This window comes from Tachyglossus aculeatus, chromosome 26, assembly GCF_015852505.1.
Source record: "Tachyglossus aculeatus isolate mTacAcu1 chromosome 26, mTacAcu1.pri, whole genome shotgun sequence".
NCBI classification, from domain to species: Eukaryota; Metazoa; Chordata; class Mammalia; order Monotremata; family Tachyglossidae; genus Tachyglossus; species Tachyglossus aculeatus.
This window is the reverse complement of record NC_052091.1, coordinates 15,578,025-15,591,311: the sequence shown is the minus strand read 5'-3', so window position 1 is coordinate 15,591,311 and position 13,287 is coordinate 15,578,025. Positions and strand designations below refer to the sequence as shown.

At 48.1% G+C, this 13,287-nt stretch overlaps 11 non-coding genes across 11 annotated transcripts; 5 read left to right on the top strand and 6 right to left on the bottom strand.

Annotated features, from left to right (window-relative positions):
- Positions 1-214: 214 nt before the first annotated feature.
- On the bottom strand, positions 215-285 carry TRNAG-GCC. The gene has a single exon. It is a non-coding gene; the product is annotated as a tRNA-Gly (tRNA).
- A 1,772-nt stretch (positions 286-2,057) lies between these two features.
- TRNAS-CGA lies at positions 2,058-2,139 on the top strand. Its single transcript has one exon. It is a non-coding gene; the product is annotated as a tRNA-Ser (tRNA).
- Positions 2,140-3,030: 891 nt separating this feature from the next.
- On the bottom strand, positions 3,031-3,113 carry TRNAL-CAG. The gene has a single exon. It is a non-coding gene; the product is annotated as a tRNA-Leu (tRNA).
- A 974-nt stretch (positions 3,114-4,087) lies between these two features.
- Positions 4,088-4,159, top strand: TRNAE-UUC. Its single transcript has one exon. It is a non-coding gene; the product is annotated as a tRNA-Glu (tRNA).
- Positions 4,160-4,633: 474 nt separating this feature from the next.
- Positions 4,634-4,706, bottom strand: TRNAF-GAA. The gene has a single exon. It is a non-coding gene; the product is annotated as a tRNA-Phe (tRNA).
- Positions 4,707-5,174: 468 nt separating this feature from the next.
- On the top strand, positions 5,175-5,247 carry TRNAK-CUU. Its single transcript has one exon. It is a non-coding gene; the product is annotated as a tRNA-Lys (tRNA).
- A 1,091-nt stretch (positions 5,248-6,338) lies between these two features.
- Positions 6,339-6,410, bottom strand: TRNAG-UCC. The gene has a single exon. It is a non-coding gene; the product is annotated as a tRNA-Gly (tRNA).
- A 1,155-nt stretch (positions 6,411-7,565) lies between these two features.
- TRNAP-AGG lies at positions 7,566-7,637 on the bottom strand. The gene has a single exon. It is a non-coding gene; the product is annotated as a tRNA-Pro (tRNA).
- A 1,981-nt stretch (positions 7,638-9,618) lies between these two features.
- TRNAN-GUU lies at positions 9,619-9,692 on the top strand. Its single transcript has one exon. It is a non-coding gene; the product is annotated as a tRNA-Asn (tRNA).
- A 700-nt stretch (positions 9,693-10,392) lies between these two features.
- TRNAS-AGA lies at positions 10,393-10,474 on the top strand. The gene has a single exon. It is a non-coding gene; the product is annotated as a tRNA-Ser (tRNA).
- A 2,654-nt stretch (positions 10,475-13,128) lies between these two features.
- Positions 13,129-13,200, bottom strand: TRNAE-CUC. Its single transcript has one exon. It is a non-coding gene; the product is annotated as a tRNA-Glu (tRNA).
- Between the last annotated feature and the right edge of the window lie 87 nt (positions 13,201-13,287).

The window sequence follows — 13,287 nt, the reverse complement described above, 5'->3', positions numbered from 1 at the left end:
ATCTTTTCGTGCTTAAACTTTTCCCCATTTTCCTGACGGTCCGGGAAGAAGCCGGAACAGGACGATTACGTGATTGCAAACCCTCGGAAATGCCTGCGATATATTCCCCTCCACGTTAGGGGAGAAAAGTCTGGATTCCAGCAGGAGACCCCAAACGGAGGAATAACTGAGTGGAGGGCCCAGAGAAGTTGTGGAGCCGAAATAAAACAGAATTTGCATTGGCCGGGAATCGAACCCGGGCCTCCCGCGTGGCAGGCGAGAATTCTACCACTGAACCACCAATGCTCACGGTACTAGTCTCCTACTTTACCTATTTGTCGACGCAATCCGGCTCTGCCTACCTGAGGATTAAAGAGGAGATGTAGTTAATTATTCAATCAATCAATCATTTTGGTTCATTCATTCAATCGTATTTATTGAGCGCTTTCTCTGTGCAGAGCACTGTACTAAACGCTTGGGAAGTACATTCAGTAACAGATAGAGACAATCCCTACCCAACAACGGGCTCACAGTGTAGAAGGGGCTTCAGGCCTTCTGGGAGGAGAGATGGTAACCATCCAATCCGTTTTATAATATTGTAAATTCTGCGTGGCTCAGTGGAAAGGGCTTTGGAGTCGGAGGCCAGAAGTTCAAATCCCGACTCCACCACTTGTCAGCTGTGTGACTATGGGCAAGTCACTTAACTTCTCTGCGCCTCAGTTACCTCATCTGTAAAATGAGGATTAAGACTGTGAGCCCTCCGTGGGACAACCTGATCACCTTGTAACCTCCCCAGCGCTTAGAACAGTGCTTTGCACATAGTAAGCTCTTAATAAATGCTATTATTATTATTTTAAGAGTAGTACCAGAGCTAGGAGTAGAGACCAAGTTGCCATTATTTCATTAATCCTGCCTTTATCAATGGTTACTATAATGATGAGAATAATAACAAGTAGTGTGGTTTAGTGAAAATTATGCAGGACTGGGAGCCAGAGGCCCTGTGTTCTAATCCTGGATCTGCCGTTTGTCTGCTGTGTGACTTTTGGCAAGTCACTTCATGTCTCTGTGCTTCGGTTTTCTCATCTGCACAGTGAGGACTAAAATGATAACCCCTCCTTAATAATAAATAAATAATGGTAGTTTTTGTTAAGCACTTACTATGTGCCAAGCACTGTTCAAAGCTCCGAGGGGGATACAAGTTGATCAGGTTGTCCCACGTGGGGCTCACAGTCTTTATCCCCATTTTACAGATCTTACTGAGGCCCAGAGAAGTGAAGTGATTTGCCCAAAGTCACACGGCTGACAAGTGGCACAGCCGGGATTAGACCCCATGACCTCTCACTTCCAAACGCGGACTTTTTCCACTGAACCAGGGAAAGGGACTGCATCCAACGTGATTATCTTGTATGTACCCCAGTCCTCAGTATAATGAATTCAATTTAGTAAGGGCATAACAAATACCATTTAAAAAAAAAAGGTTGATGGAAGCTTATGGTAGCAGACATATCCTGATATTTTTCATTCCAAAAATGTAAAGATTGAGAGCCTAATGTGTGCAGAGTACAGTGCAGAGTGTGCAGAGTAATCAGTGCTGAGAAGAAAATAGATTTAGTAAATATGATCCCTGCCTTTAAGGAGCTTGCAGTCTACGGTGCAGAGAGAAGTGGTTGTATGCCTATTTGTGCAGCTATAATTCTCTGCCTCTAACCCAATCTTACTATACTGCGCTTTTGGTCTCTGTGTTCTTGTAACTTTCCACTATTTAAAAGACTACAGTGGACTTCAGTGGCAACGATGTGGAGCGTTCTGCTGGTAATTTAGGGATTTGCAAGGAAAAAATGTCAGTAATAGTGGTGTTTGCTAAGGAAATGCCCCCTAGACCGTTTATTCCCGTTGAATGAGAGCTTTCTCTAAGACGACTTCCACCCAATACGATGTTTCTGAAGAACACAGAACGGCGTTGAAAGAGAACGCTTTCCGCCTCCTTCTCTTTCTTGTCTTCCTCCTTCTCCTCCTCTTCCTCCATCTCTTTCCTGTGCTTCGCACTCACTTGGTAATGCTTCCACTCCATACCATGTGCTGTGATGGCCGAGAGGTTAAGGCGTTGGACTCGAAATCCAATGGGGTTTCCCCGCGCAGGTTCGAATCCTGCTCACAGCGTTCAAATTTTGAGGCCACCAAGGCCAACACTATTCTTGTTGGCAGCAGGTACCGTTCTCACAATTCGGAATATTAAGCGCCCCCGACCACCCCCAGACCAGAGGTTCGGGAGTAAAATGGGATCCCCCAGGTTCTCAAGGATGGGTACTCTCCTCTGACGGAGCTCCAGGAATATCAGCGGCCGGACCCCGAGACGGACAGGCCAGTAGGACAACCTAATCACTTTGTAACCTCCCCAGTTCTTAGAACAGTGCTTTGCACATAGTAAGCGCTTAACAAATACCATTATTATTATTATTATTATTAGGACTGTGTCCAACCTGATTAAGTTGAATCGACACCAGCGCTTGGAATACTGCTTGACGAATAGTAAGCGCCTAACCAACGTCATGATAAGAGGTTTAATGAATATTAATAATAAAGAAACGAGAGAAACTACAACGATCGGTGTGTACGAATTTGGTCTTCATCAGTTTCCTGGTGGTCTAGTGATGAGGATTCTGCGCTTTCACCGCCATGGCCCGGATTCGACTTCTTGTCAGGGACACTCACTTTTTACGGTTATCCATTGTTTTCACCAAATCCCAAATGAAACCACTGATTAAACCACAGTCCATGTCCCACGTGGGGGATCACAATCGTAATCCCCATTTTACAGATGAGGTAACTGAGGCACAGAAAAGTTATGTGACTTGCCCAAGGTAACATAGCAGACAAACGGAGGATAGGCGGTTAACAGCCAGGTCCTTCTGCCTTCCATTGGTGTTTGAAGTCACAGCCCATGGTGACCAAATACGTAGCCCGAAAATTCTTCCAGTTAGGATCCTTGGGCAGTCTCCTTGTACGAGAATGGCCCAAGACGCAACTATTGGAAGGGGCAGGAAAAAATTGTGTCAAGGGTGGGATTCGAACCCACTCCTCCAAGAGAGACTGCGATCTGAACACAGCGCCTTAGACCGCTCGGCCACCCTGACAACAGGTACCGCCTTTTAGAACGCTCTCCTCCTGCTCACGAAAGGCGCCAAAGTTGTTTCAGGGCAACGATCTTTCCTTCCTCTCGCTATCGCTCTCAAATCCATTTCCTTGTCCAATTCCTGAATATCTGCCTTCAGGAAAGTAGGGGGAGATATGAATCAACGTCCCACCGGGGACCGGAGCCAGAGGGAGAGATGCGGTTGAATTGAGCGAACGAGGTACAATGGATAGATAACCTCGATCTGCTTAATTGGAGTGCGCTTTGTCTCAACCGTGTCTGCAAGTAAAGCAATCCCATCCCAGGTCACGGGGTTCCTGATTTCAGCGATTGAGAATTCACGGGTGTCCTGACTCGTTCGAGGTTCAAACAGCCCCGAGGCAGAGGCATGATCCCTACGGAATCAGAGCTCATTCCCTTCGGTAGCCTCATCCCCTTCCCCAGCCCCAACCCAATGAGGAATGTTTGGAATTGATGATAAGTGTTTAGTCGGCGCGGGGATTTTGGGCATCCAATATCCGGTCCGAATTAAGCAGTATGGGGAGGGAAACGTTTTTCATTCTACAACGGGACGGGACAGTGCGGTGATGAGGGAGGATGGAGGAGGCGAGGGTGGTGAAAGGTGCTGGCACGATTGGTCCCAAAATCTCCTCCTTAGACTGTGAGTTCATTCATTCATTCATTCTTCATTCATTCTGAGTGCTTACTGTGTGCAGAATGCTGTACTTGGAAAGGACAATAGAGCAGTAAAGACAGACAATCCCTGCTCATAGCGAGCTCACTTTCTAGAGTTCCATGTGGGACAGGGACTGTCTCCAACCTGATTGACTCATCTATCCCAAGGCTTAGAATAATTGCTTGATACATAGTACGTGCCTAACGTATACCGTATTGCTATTATATGAAATATAATGACATTAATAATAATGAAGAAGCGACACTATAGTCAACGATGAGAAAAACAAAAAGTATGATTCCCTGGTGGTCTAGTGGTCAGGATTCGGCGCTTTCACCGCCGCGGCCCGGGTTCGATTCCCGGTCAGGGAAGGTTATGTTTTACAATTTTCCTTTGCTTCCAAACCTCAGATGGAAGCGATGACTGGACCTAGACACTTCAGATAACTCCCTCATCCCTTTTGCCCACTTGGACTTTTTAGAAATTGAACGGAGCCGAGGAAACTGCGGCAACCTCACCCAGTACTTGTCATTCGATAGTCAGAGCGTGACGCTCTGATTAGTGACGTTCCTCAACTACTGTTCTAGTGCAATATAGAAACCCGAACGGGGTTCTAATTCGTGTTAATGTCCTTGGCGCTAGGACGGGAAGGAGGGAAACAAGCATTTAGCGAAGAAGAGAAAAGGGGATAGTGACAAAACAAGTGACAGCAACACTGCTTCCTAGCTACTGATAATCCGAGTCGCTACGGCCACGGTTTAGGCTGTAGCAGGAAAAAGTGAATTAACCGAAACGTTTCTCTGCCTTCGGAGAAAGGATTTGCTGAGATGTAAAAGCCAACCACCTGCCGAAACCCGGGATCGAACCAGGGACCTTTAGATCTTCAGTCTAACGCTCTCCCAACTGAGCTATTTCGGCCCCGTCGCAGGTGCTTTCTCAATAAAGATGTTCCCGTTATATCAAACTGAAACCTTGAGGTAGTGTTTTTGAAAAGCTATAGTGGCGGTGGGGACAGGAGCAGCAGCTCTCCGGACCCGGCAGGGTCATCTCCGGCTCCAGAAGATCATCTGGGATACCCCCCGCCGCGGAAGTAGCACCAGGGTCACCCGCACACTTTCGGATTTCGGAGGAAACCTTGCTGGCTCCCGAGGTCAGCCTGGATTCCTTCCTCTCCAGCTTCCCGGAAAGTCTCCCCTCCCTCTTCCCCAGGGCTTTCCCTTCGTTCTACGAATGGGGAGGCCTCCTAATTCCCTGCGGAAATCAGATTGTGCCCAAGGCATATGAGTCCCCTGCCTCCTATGGATATCTATAACTAAAACTACTCCTTACTAGTAGTGGAACCAAAGCAGCGATTCCAGGAGATCACTAGAAAATATAAAATCAAGTGCCCGGCTAGCTCAGTCGGTAGAGCATGAGACTCTTAATTTCAGGGTCGTGGGTTCGAGCCCCACGTTGGGTGTAAGAGTTTTTCTTGCGTTTCTAAATGGGCTTCTCTCGAAAGAGGTTATTCGAGTACTAGCTAGACGCCTCCCCAATCCTCCGTCCACTATTTTCTAAATAGGCATCTCTCGAAAGAGGTTATTCGAGTGCTATCTATACTCCCCCCAATCCTCCGTCCACGATTTGAGCCCCGGCACCTCTAGCACAGCAAGAGAGGATCACAATGAAGCACTCGCGAGGGAGACACTCGTGTGTCTCAGTGGGGAAACTTCTTCCTCGTCTCCATCGCCCACCTTTCCGACACGGAGTCTTTGGGTGTGCAAGCTGGCCGGCGGGGGGGGGGGGGGGGGGGCGGGAAGGGCGAACTGAGAAGGAGAGACCACCGGCGTTGAACTCTAGTCCATTGGGAAGGGTATTAGCCCCACACTCGGAACTTAGCGGGGTTTTTTATTGTTGTGGTAAGAAGATAATGATGATAATAGTATTATTATTATTAGCGGTGAAGGTTACAGTGATATAACACTTGACCCCAACCCCAATCCCCTCTTTTCCGTGTCGCCACTGAAGTTCTCTCGAACCAACTTCCCCCGGAATTCAATTCGAAGTACTGGATGGCGGGGGTGGGGGTGGGATGGGGGGGGGGCTGGAGCCCCTCAACCCTTCTGCATTTTGCCGAGAAGCAGATTAGCCTGGTGAAGCAAGGCTGGGAATCATGAGACCTGGGTTTCATTCTGGGCTCTGGCACACGCTAGTCATGTGGCCTCAGGCAAGTCATTTAATTTCTGTATGGAAATAAGATACCTGTCCTCCCACCCCCTTAGACTGTGACCCAAATGTGGGACAGGGTTTGGGCCCGATCTCTTCTATTGTAGCAACCATAGTGCTTATCACATAGTAAGGGCTTGAGAAATAATTGAGTTATTCCCGCTACCACAGCTGGGAAGGGGGAGAGCATCGCCAAAGACAGCGTTCTGTTATTATCTCTGAGGAAGTGGGTTTGGGGTAAGGGGGTGCCCCACTCCAGCAATCCCATCCTTTGCTTTCCTGTGAACATCTCTGGAGAGCCCCGCACAAGGACAGTGATTGCTTAAATAACTAAAATTTAACTCTTGCGTTGGCCGGGAATCGAACCCGGGTCAACTGCTTGGAAGGCAGCTATGCTAACCACTATACCACCAACGCTGCTCCTTCTAAATCCTAAGATATAACCCTACCAAGTCCTTAGATGCCTTAGCCGTTTCAGCCCAACTACCAGGATTTGCTATTAAGTGGGACGTTTCTGAAGGGAATTTGGGCCGTTCCTGGGTTTTTAAGGAATCTCCTCCTTTTGGGCCGGTCCTGGATTTTTAAGGAATCTTCTCCGGGGCATTTTGCCCGGAAAATGGTTCTCTTTAGCCCAGTTTCTCCCCGCCTTGTAAAATGACAGACCAACGAGGAAAAGTTTGCTGTTGGCCCTCTCTTTAATAATAATAATAATAATAATAATAATAATAATAATAATAATGGCATTTATTAAGCCGAAGAAAACCTGGGATGGAGAGGAACCCTCCCATCTCTCAGGGCTGTTGAGTTATTATGCTCTCCTGGCTATTATACTTTCCCAAACGCTTAGTACAGTGCTCTGCACACAGTGACTGCTGAATACATGTGATTGAATGAATGAATCCTGACGTCTCTCCCATAGGGTAGTGAAAGTCGTTTGACTCTACTCTTTGATGGCGATGTAACCCCGGAAAGAAAGGCAGCCTAGCTCCCTGGGTCATGGCTGTTTTTGATCAAGGTTTCATTTTGCTATTGCTAGCGCTTTGTACCTCTTTCATCTTTCTGGCGCTCTCAACACCATTTCCTAGTCTAATTCCCGAATATCTGACTTCAGAAAACTGCGGGAGATGTGAAACAACCTCCCGCCGGGCGTCCCAGCCAGTGAGTGATATGCTGTGTGAATTGGGGGAGCAGAGTACAGTGGATAGGGAGTCTCGTTTTGCTGAATTTGAACGCGCTTTGTCTCAATCGTGTCTGCAAGCAAGGCAATTCCATCCCAGGACGCGAGTTTCCCGATTTCATCGGTGGAAAACTTACAGGAATCCTAGCTTGTTAGAGGTACAGTCAGTCCCGAGTCTCCATGCGGCCGGGGAATTGTGTCCAATCTATCTACCCCAGCGCTTACTTACATACGTATAAAACTGGAGTAACTGGAAGAGAAAAAGAAGGTTTAGCGAGGTGAAATTGAATCCCACATCTCTGGGGAGACTGGGGGCCTAATCCGGTCTTTGACCGCTCATCCCCGCTACCAGGATTTGAATCTATGGAGGGCATTTCTTAAGTGAGAAAAAGAGAGGGCTCGTCCGGGATTTGAACCCGGGACCTCTCGCACCCTAAGCGAGAATCATACCCCTAGACCAACGAGCCAACTATCTAATCCACGCTCACATCACTCTATTGGTCTATCTACAGCGATTCGTAACTGTCTGACACTCTCTCTTGCCCTACCCAAAGACTTCTCCCCAGAGGGACAAACTCGAAAATGTCAAAGGTGAAACCGCTTCCTCGCTCCCCTTTCCGACACGTAGTCTAGGGCGTGCAAGCTCGTGGAGTGGGACAAGGGGGGTAAGGAGGGCGTGTCAGAGGAGCGACCAAGGGCCGGGAACGGAATCCCTGGAGGGAGGGTTTCCATACCTTTCCCACAGGAGAGAAGTCTTTCCCGCTCTGTCTCGATCTCCCACGACACGATACTTAGCGTCGTCTGAGCCCCGAACCCATAAGGAGCGGGGCTTTCTACAGCTCCGGGACGGAGGTCCGCTCCAGGACTGGGCCGGGAGGCGGCGCCGCTGTTGAGGTCAGGGCCAGCTTGGCCGTAGGTAGAGGCGGGAAGAGCGGGGCTCTGAGCAAAAAGAGACAGAGCCTCTTGGACACAAAATCCGATTGATACCGAGACACATAACATATTCATTTATTGAGCTATTACAATGTGCAGAGCACTGTATTAAGAGCTTGGGAGAGCACAAAATAACAATGAACAGAAACATTCCCTGCTCATTATGAGTTTACATTCTAGAGGGGGAGGCACACATTAATAGAAATAAATTAAAGATATGGACATAAGTGAGTGTCGCTGAATACAAACCCATCTCTCTGTCTGTCCCTTCTGCCTCTCCACTTCTCATCCAATCAAACGCCCATCTCTCCCCCTGTCTAGAATACATTATACTGTCCATATCTCTCACTAAACTGCTCACTCCAGGAGAGCAAGGATCATGTCTACTAATTCTATTTCCCCTAGTACAGTGCTCTACGCACAATAGGTGCTCAGTAGATCATTTAATCAATCGCGGTTTTTGAGTGCTTACTGTCTGCAAAGCACTGTACTACGTGCTTGGAGAGTACACTGTAACAGAGTTGGCGGACAAGTCCCCTGACCAAAACGAGCGTACAGCCTGGAGGGGGAGACAGTCATAAATAAAACCAACAAATTACGGCTATGTGCATACATACGTACTGTGAGGCTGAAGGAGAGCCTAATAAAGGATGCATATCCAAGTGCAAAGACGACGCTGAAGGAAACGAGAAGAGAAGAAATGAGGATTTGGTCTGGAAATGCCTCTTGGAGGAGATGTGCTTTTGAAGGTGAGGAGAGCGATCGTCTGAACGATAGGAAGAGGGAGGGTGATCCAGGCCAAAGGCAGGTTATGGGAGAGAGGTCGGTGGTGAGATAGAGGAAACTGAGGAACAGTGAGTCGGTTGGCGTTAGATGAGCGAAGAATGCGGCCTTGTTGTAGTAGGAAATCAAGGAGGTACGATAGGAGAGGACAACATGACTGAGTGGTTTCAAGCTATGAAAAGGACTTTCTGTTGGATTAATTAATCAAACTGATTGATTAATAGATATATTGATTCTTTGATCTTGGTCAGAAAATCCGATTTATTCTTTATTCTTCAGGCATGCAACTTGGGTTATCCTCTTCCCCCTCATCCTTCTCGTCGTCCTCCTCCTCCTCCTTTTTCTCCTCTTCCTCCTCCTCCGTTTTTCTCCTTTCTTCTCCTCCATTTTCTCCTCTTTCCTCACTTGCTCCTCTTCCTCCTGTCCACCTCCTTCTCTTCCTCCTCCCTCTTCTCATCTTCCATGTCCTCCTCCTCATCCTCCACTCCTCCTTTTCCTTCTCCATTTCCTCCTCTTCTTCTTGTCCTCCTTCCCTCTTCCCCCCTCTTTCCCCTTCTCCTCTTCCTTGTTCTGCTCCGTTTCCTCCTCCTATTTATCTTCCATCTCCTCCGTCTCCTCTTCCTGAAATTGAGCATTTGCGCTGTCTGATTTGCCTCTTAGCAAATTTAATCTGTGAAAAGAAAGTAGGGTGGGGATCAGGTTCCCGTAATGATACAGAGCTAGTGCCGTTCAGTCTCTGTGGCGCAATCGGTTAGCGCGTTCGGCTGTTAACCGAAAGGTTGGTGGTTCAAGCCCACCCAGGGACGATTTTATTCCTTCCTGAAGGGTTTTTTCATCAAGTACCCGCACCTCCTTTTACCTCATGTCTAACTAGCCAGTCCACCGGAGAGCCGGTTCGCTTCATCACGTCCACTCTCTCCTACCGCCCCATATCCGGACACCATCCGCCCCCCATTTTCATTTAGGCCTTGCAGTTTGCAACGATTTGTGAGACACCATCCACACCCTCAAGGGGTCAGATACAGGAATATTCATGAAGTGGGAGCAGAATGAATAACTGAGTAAATAATTGGCTGCCCATTTGTACCTCTTCCAGGGAGGGCGTCCTGGGATTTGGAGAGCAACAATTGCATGTGGGGCTACCATCTGTGTCCTACCGGTTTCTATTTCATGAAAGCGGAGGACGGTGTGTGTGAAGGTGGGGACGGGAGTTGAAGTCAAGCCTGTTTCATTCCGGATCGACTGGTGGTGGCTGAGAAACCTAAGAGGGCCAGGAGGTCCTTCAGATGTCATGGGGAAGTGCCTGAATAAGAGGTGTCCCCCCGCCCCCCAAGTCGAGGAAACACTCCCCACCCTCCTCACCTTTCTGGTCAAGGTGGGAAGAGATAGAATTTGGATGATCCAACCCAGGGTCCATCGACCCAGCGTATCTCCAATTGAAGAAAGCCACAAACATTGAGCATTCAAGACCACTTAAGGAACACGGAAGAACACATCATCCAAGTTGTAGTCGTGGCCGAGTGGTTAAGGCGATGGACTAGAAATCCATTGGGGTTTCCCCGCGCAGGTTCGAATCCTGCCGACTACGTGTTTCGTTTCTTGTGTTTTAGCTCTCCTTTCCACTTCAATCCCTCCGATTACCTTCCTTGCGCAGACATGTGGAGAAAAGTGCTATGAGTAAAAAAAAAAAAATCTCCGGGGAACCCAATCTGTAAAAAAATATTCACAGACAAATACTCAATTTCTCCCTCCGGATTGTGCCTACAAATTCGATTTAATCGGCAGTCTGTGATCCTTCGTCTTGTTTTAGGCTGTCGAGGCGTCTCTGACCCATAGCAAGTCGAAGGACCCTTCTCTCCAACACCCCACCTCCATCTTGCCATCGTTCTGGTAGTGGATCCAAAGAATTTTCTTGGTAAAAATACAGAAGTGGGTTACCATTGCCTTCTTCCGCGCAGTCAACATGAGTGTCCGCCGTCAACTCTCTCCCCTGACTCTGCTGTCCAGCACAGGTGAGTTTTGACTTGTAGCAGATTGTCTGCCACTCGCTAGCCACTGCCCAAGCTAGAAGTGGCATGGGTATGCCTCTCCTTGTCTCTCCGTGCAGTAACCGAGACTGGTAGAGTACCGGAAACTTCCATGTGCCGTCCTGAAAGGAGCAATCTGTCAATCTCTATTCATTCCACCTTCAGACCCACAACATTTGCATCCATATCCGCCATTTATTTATTAATATTAATGTCTGTCTCCCCTCTACAGTGCACACTTCATCTGGATAGGGAACGTGAGTACAGACTCCGTTATTTTGTACTCCCCAAAGCGCTCTGCATACAGTGATGGCTTATTAAATACGATCAATTGATCGATGCTAATTTGGAAAGGGCCTGTAAGAGAAGAAGATTCGGTTCTTCAATTTCTGGGTCACAGGAGCTAGTGGAGGCTTTTCAGGAAAAGAGAGATGTGGTCCGAGCGATTCTCGAGGAAGAGAATCTGTTCAGCTGCATGCAATATAGATTGGAAGGAGGGGAGCCCGGAGGTAAGAGACCAGCAAGGAAGCGAATGGAACAGTTTTATCGGAGGCAAGACGAGGACTTGTAGCCAGATGGGGATGAAATTTCCACAGTCCGAAGAATCTACATTTGAACCCAATCTTTCAACAGCTAACCAGAGTCACCATGTTTGCAACTGTTCGAGGAGATGGCAAAAGTGGAGAATGCAGGCATCACTCCCGCTACCTCTCACATGCTAAGCGAGCGCTCTACCATCTGAGCTAATTCCCCAGCGTTGTGCACTTTTGCTGTGTCTGTTCAGACATCATCGCCAAGTACAGTGAGGCAGAAACCTATTGGGTTCAAATGGCCTCGGCTTTCCGGTAGCGGTGACGAGACTGATCGTTTCGAACTGTAGTTGGCTGTAGGTCTGAGTGTGTGTGTGTGTGTGTGTGTGTGTGTGTGTGTGTGTGTGTGTGTGTGTGTGTGTGTGTGTTTCGGTGCAGGGGGAAAGGAAGGGAAGGGGAAGCAGAATATCCCAGTGTGAACACCTTGTTCCAGTAGCCCATTTTTGAAAGAGTAATGATAATACTAATTGTAGTAAAAGTAATAGCAGTTTGCTCTGCGCTTGTTACGTGCCAGGCACTCTACTAAGCCCTGGAGTGGATACAAGCAAGGAGGTTAGATACAGTCCCTATCCCACACGGGGTTTACAGCCTTAATCCCCAATTTACAGATGATGAAACTGAGGCATAGAGAAGTGAAGTGACTTGTCCAAGGTCACACGGCAGACAAGTGGCAGAGCAGATATTAAAACCCGGGATTAGACCACTGGGAACTACCTGGACAGGAGAAAGGGTGTGATGGAGAAGGACCCAACCGTTTGCCCTATCCTTTGAAGTCTCAGAGAGACAGAGGTTGGGGAGAGGGCCCGAATCCCGATCCACTGAGACTCGCTATGAGCAATAGAAACCATCGTCCGAATCCGCCAGGGACGGGGGTGGGAGGGGTGACAGAATTGCTGGAAATTTCCCCAAAGGAATAGGGACTTGAACAGCATCATTGAGAGCCATAGAAAGCGGTGCCCGCTGGGAAGTAGCAAGCGTGGTGCAGTACGATAGCGTTGACGGTTGAGCTCTGACTCGTGATTGGTGGAATAACGATTTACGTCTGAGTCTTAGAATTGGGGAATGATAAAATTTTTCCTCTATCTTCCCAAGAGGATCATTCTCAGGCCCACAATGGAATTCCACCTCCTCCTACCTCCCCGGACCTGTGCGGTTCTGGACCAGGCTCTTTCAGGGATAACAGAAGTGCAAAAGGCATTTATTCATTCAGTCAGTCGTATTCATGGAGCACTTAATGTGTGCAGAGTACTGTACTAAGCGTTTTGGAGTGCACAATGCAACAATAAACGGAAACATTTCTTGCCCCGTCCGTGACCTTAAGGGGTTTAGTTTCAGGACAGACTTAAGAAGCTGATTTGGAGTCTTTCACTGCACGAATACATCTGGAGTATGGGGACTGAGTGATCTGAACTGGGCTTCTAAACCGCACTGTAAACCCTGAAGTCTGCTAAAAGACAATAGCGGGGTGATTAAGCAGAGGGAGGGCCGATTACAGGATTACAGGTTTCTACCCCTCGTCCTGGTGTAAACGGAGTAAAAGGGTGTGGTGACCATCTAAATTAAATGCCGTCCGAGAAGCGCGTATGTTTCCGTACTGAGTGGCCTGAACCATGTCAAAAACCTTTTTCCCTGACCGGGAATCGAACCCGGGCCGCGGCGGTGAGAGCGCCGAATCCTAACCACTAGACCACCAGGGAAAGCGATTACCAAGGATCCCTGAAAACCTTCAGATTATTTCTTTATATTAATGTCTGTCTCCCCTCTAGAGTGTACACTTCATATGG